Source organism: Etheostoma spectabile, chromosome 23, assembly GCF_008692095.1.
Source record: "Etheostoma spectabile isolate EspeVRDwgs_2016 chromosome 23, UIUC_Espe_1.0, whole genome shotgun sequence".
NCBI classification, from domain to species: domain Eukaryota; kingdom Metazoa; phylum Chordata; class Actinopteri; order Perciformes; family Percidae; genus Etheostoma; species Etheostoma spectabile.
The window spans coordinates 4,438,092-4,443,668 of NC_045755.1; the positions used below are offsets into that span (position 1 = coordinate 4,438,092).

General features: G+C 39.6%; 1 protein-coding gene across 2 annotated transcripts in view; it reads right to left on the reverse strand.

The window, feature by feature from the left end:
• zgc:165507 (monocarboxylate transporter 2) overlaps positions 1–2,025 on the reverse strand; it is a 32,312-nt gene extending 30,287 nt beyond the window's left edge. The window contains exon 1 of one of the 2 annotated variants that reach the window (XM_032505215.1): positions 1,766–2,025. The gene's annotated coding sequence lies outside the window, so the exon portion shown is untranslated. Of the gene's footprint in view, positions 1–1,135; positions 1,405–1,765 lie in introns of those variants that run through there. The other variant, XM_032505214.1, reaches the window with a different exon arrangement.
• Positions 2,026–5,577: the final 3,552 nt, after the last annotated feature.

The window sequence follows — 5,577 nt, forward strand, 5'->3', positions numbered from 1 at the left end:
TCACGTTATTCTATCTGCTGCTATCACCAGCAGCAGCAGGTTAGCTCAGCTCCAGGAAGTGACTGCACCTGGCCAAGAAATAGTCCCGTAACGTTGCATACCCCCATAAAACCATAAAGTGTCCTTTTTACAGTTCAGTTTGTGTACACATTAAACAAAGTAAATATAACATTTAACTAATGAGGTTAGGTGCTGGAAGAGCCATGCTAGCGCCTAGCTTCCAGTCTTTTAGCTAAGCTAAGCTAGCCAACTGCAGCTTCATATTTAGCTGGTGTACAGACATGTGAAGGTGGTAATAAATGTATCTTAAGTTCTTAAAAGTGTTTAGGCTACTTTTAAAGCTAAATTGTGGACTTTTTGAGAGAGAAAAATAAAACATCCAGACTAATTTCAATATACTGGGCTTTTGTTGATATAGCCTTGACCATAAGGCTAATGTTAGCAAACTTTATATATATATATACACATTTAGTTGACATTACTTAGTCAATTTATGACTTTTTTCCTACACTTTGTTGGAGCATTTAGCTGACACTTAACTTGCTACATCTTGTAATTCTTACCTTTGGCCACAGTGGCTGCTGTTCAGTAAAAATTACAATAACTTGCTTTGACCCTTGTGTGCTGTTCATATTTTTGTTACACAGTAAATGTTCCTGGGTCTGGTGGACCCACAACATTATTAGGCTTTTAAATCAATACAGCCATAACAATTTATGTAAAACTACTTAACAATGTTTACTTTAGCTCAATTACCAATGATATGTACATCATTTATGGTTCATATTTGCCATTTACCCCTGTGAGATCACATTTATGATCATTTGATCATTTTCATTTTTTGTGAAAAAACAAGGAAAATGGTAAAAAAAAAAATGGAAACAAGATTTTTGAGCATTACTGGTGCTTATTTCTCAGAACTTAATCAAAACAGGTGAAAGTGCTTGAAATGTACCAATTTTGTAACTTTGTGTGAGAATAGCAGGTGCAGAAATACAAGGCAGTTTCATAGCACCTAAATACACTCAGGTCCAGAAGACTACAGGCCTGCTTGTCGTTTAGTCCTAATACATAGTGAGCAGTGATACACTTTTCAGGGGAAACCATGCGTGACAAGTTATTTTTTCCAGCTTACCAGCTGACCTGGAGTGAAACGTCCTCATTTTGTGCCAAACATACTCAGAGAAGAACTCCTCACCACATCCTGGGATGACAATAATAGACTCACTGTCATCGGTGAGACAACCTGCAAAAGTTGGACTCCTATCAGGAAAATAGGTTAGCCAAGGGGATGCAAAGGCAGAGTGATTCCTCAGCACTGCAGACCAATCATATGATGCTGCTGATGTCAGGATAGGGACCGGTTGAAGCCAGTCTAAATGCCCGGGGCCTAAACCGGGCGCTCACAGTGAAAGTAACGTTAGCAACGTTAGCTTTTAAAAAAATAAAAAAATAAAAACATTAAGATTGTATTCTAATCATTACGCAAGCAATTGGTCGCATGGCAGCACGGGGAGGGATTTACACATCTCTCCAAAGGCTCCTGAACGCCTCACAAAATGTATTAAAACATAAGACTCACACAGCCTAAACGCCATTGTCTTGATACCGTATGTATTTCTCATTCATCGCAGCACATGCTCATCATCCCTGCATACCAGGCGTCCCGAAAACGCCAAACGCCCGGTTAATCCTCCTGATCACCGCAGCAGCGGCTCGTCTTTCAGCGCTGTCAGCGATAAACAGTCATTTAATGTTGCGTTACCTTTGGGGAATGCAGGTGTGTGTGTGTCCTGTGAAGGCTGCCTGGCTCGGTGACCTTGGAGCAGAAAGATGCGTGTGCCTGCTGCCTGCGTTACGAACGGCTCTGGGTTTAAATTTCCTGAGCGAGCCGCTGCCTGACGTGAAGCTGCCGCGAGCTGCAGAGGGCGGCGCTGTTCGTTATTCCTCCTCTCCTCTCCTCTCCTCCCGGGCGGGCGGGTACATAGCGTTTCTCTGCGCTCTGCTGCCTGTGTCCCGTGCCCCCATTGACTGGCAGTAAGCTGATAGGTGCTGATGGGGCGCGACGATTGTGATGCGGGCGGTCATTATTTTCATTCTCCAGTTTGGCCTAGATAAAATGTCAGAAAATGGAGAAAACTCTCAGAACCCAAAGATATTCAATATACAATCACATTTCATTCATGATTCAGTTGAAATACTGAAAGCAGTCATTTAAAGAGTGAACGATAAAAGCAGTTGAAATGTCAGTTGAAGATTCAAATAAGTTGTTAAATTATAAGAAGTGTCGGTCAAAATATAAATTTCGATCAACTTATTGATCAATCAACTCATTGTTTCAACTTAAACACAAAATGTGATTTTTAAGAAGCAGAAACTCAGAGTATTAAGGCTCATTAGTATGATCTTTTTATGTAATTTTATTATTCAGAATACTTTTAGGCTACTATTAGGCTATAATGATTATAATAATAACTACAAAATGGAAAAGTGACAGTTGAATTGGTAGAGCTGTAAGTTGAATTTCTGATTAAATGTTATTGAATGAAGTTGAAATGTCAATTTAAGCATGAGCGCTAGGGAAGTTGAAGTATAAACTGATGTGAACATGTTCAAGGGAGTCAAAAAATCAAATATGCAGTTGAACTTTGAGCACTGAAATCACATGCAATGTCAGTCAGAGGTTGCGGATTGATTTTCTGTACATTGACTTTTACTCTGTAATCATAAGATGTAGTCTTTCACCTAAATATTCTTTGCGTGCAAACAACTACTGGCATCACCAGCAGAAGACTCAATCTAGGTCATTAGAGCTCAATCCGTTGGATTAATGTGAAAGGGTCACACAAGGAAGCCTGTGCATATGGTGAGAGTGACTTGCCAAATGTAAAGAAGACATTTAAAAACAACTGAATACAACAACAAAAAATACAACAAGGAGTTAGGCGTCAACATGGAAAACATCTGATAAACTGCAAGGAATTAGAAAGGGACAAGCTAAAAGTAAAACTGTGGTTATGGGAGTGCAGTAGGAGGGATGCAAAATAAATCCAACATTGATTCTGGTTTTAAGAAAGACTCCGTCATGTTAATGATCGCAATGTTAGTTTAATTTCAGGAAGAATTGATCATCACTTAGCCGCTGAGTCATTTCTTCAGTTACCTGTGAGTAATTTTACATCTCAATCATCTGGAAGCCAAGAACAATAACTGACATAGAGCAGGATAAATCCTATATAACCTATTGCCTTTTACATTGCTTAATGTAACAGGTTGGTTTGTTTACGTTCAGTAGCTTATAGACACACAAAAAGCCCAGATGATTATTAAGTCTCCTGTTACTTTGACATGCACTTGTCTGTGTTCTACCTCTGTGGTGTTTCTGCCTGTTAAAAAAAAGCTGAATTATGTTCATGTTTAATACACATGAATTGAAATCACATCGAAAAAAATATAAATACATGTGAAAATGTGGTAATGGCTTAGATGAAAAACCACCCCCAAAGGACATGTAGACATACAAAATCACTGATGCATCTTAAGTATTAGTGTTTAAGTTTCATACAAAGTAAGTGTAGATTTATGTTTAAGAATAACAAAAATAGAGAGAAATAGATACAGAGAAACAGAAGTCTCCCTGTAATTTGAGCATCAATGTAAACACCATTGAAGTCTGCATGTGTCTCCCTTTTACCCATAAATCCTTGTGTATTGTGGGCCTCTCTGCGCTAGTCTTTGGTGAATTACATCATTTCAAATAGACAAAAGACTGCCGTTTTCTGAGCTCAGACGATGCTGCCCTAGAAGTTGATCATTAAATTTTCATTCCTAAAATGCATCAGTGGCAAAGTTGCTGAATATAACTTTTGGGAGACTTCTTGTCAGGACAATTTGCTATTACATTTTGATGTAGCCTACCTGGAGTATGAACACACCGTCTGTATGGCATGTGACCAAATGACACAATAAATATATCCTGGTCCAATCAAAGGATTAGCTTTGAAAAGAAACTGTTTGATTTGATGGTCAATAATATTTCAACATCTTGCCAAACATGCTAGGACTGCCAATGTTGTCACTTGCTGCAACAGCATTTTATCTCTAATCTGCTGCGTTCCTTCCAGTGATCCACTGATGGGGTCTTAAAGGTGCTCTAAGCCATGTCACGCGTTTTGCTACATACGCAACATTTTTTGTCACATACAGCAAACATCTCCTCACTATCCTCTAGCTGCCTGTCCCCAGAACACACTGTAAAAAACATATCCTCACTATCTGCTAGCTGCCTGTCCCCAGAACACACTGTAAAAAAACATCTCCTCACTATCCTCTAGCTGCTTGTCCACAGAACACACTGTAAAAAACATCTCCTCACTATCTGCTAGCTGCCTGTCCCCAGAACACACTGTAAAAAATATCTCCTCACTATCTGCTTGCTGCCTGTCCCCAGAACACACTGTAAAAAAACATCTCCCCACTATCTGCCTGTCCCCAGAACACACTGTAAAAAAACTTCTCCCCACTATCTGCTAGCTGCCTGTCCCCAGAACCTGCACTACAAACATAACAAACACTGTTCCAGCCTATAACCGACAAGAAGGAGTTGGTTGAGTCATCACCGCACCAGCGTTAGCACGTAGGCTACTTCCACAACGCGCGTTCTTGTCGGTTATAGGCTGGAACACTTTTTTTTCACGTTTTTTTATTATTATTTAACAGTGTGTTCAGTGGACGGGCAGCTAGCAGATAGTCATAAGAAGTTTGCTGTATGTGACAAAAAATGTTGTAGCCTAAAAAATACATGACATCGCTTAGAGCACCTTTAATTAGACATCCCAGTAACAAGAGTTCCTCTCTGATTATAGAGCTTCAAACAAGCTCAAAACCCTGCAGTAACATTTTCATTTCTCAATTTTTTATTGCTCAATGTTGTTTTGTAAATCCCCCCCCCCTGCACACACTAAAACTTTCTTTGCTCTTTACAAAAAATTCCTTTTGGTTTCAGTCAAGAGTGTGTCTCACGCTGGTCTAAATGTTGTTTCAGAGATTTTTACACTTCCCTCTTTTCCTGAGAAGAATCAATCATCTATAAAACACACTTTCATCAACACATAAAAGATTTAGCAGTTCTTCACACCAAAGCACCTGCAGGTTGGACACAAATGATTTGGCCTAACATTTTCTTTTATATCTGTCGAAGGCTGTTTATTGTCATTCGACCCAATAAGCCAGCCCTGTCTCCTAAAAATTACATTCCCATACAACAGCACTGCTTTTTCAATTACATTTCGAGATAAGGTATTTTGTCCCGGATAACGTTTTGACGTTTCTAATCAAAGTTGGTGAAAGTACGCGGAGGTCGGGCTGGATGGGTCAAATAAACACAGGACTGGAGACCACTGTTTGTCTCCCTTGGGAAACCATAAGTCAACACAACTTTCAATACTTACAAGCTCTTCTGTAACAAATAAAGCCAAGGACTGCATAGCGCTCCGTTGGCACTTTCATCTCAACAAAACCATGTAAATGTAAATGGACTGTTCTTATCCCTCATGTTGTCCTCGGGTCAAATTGACC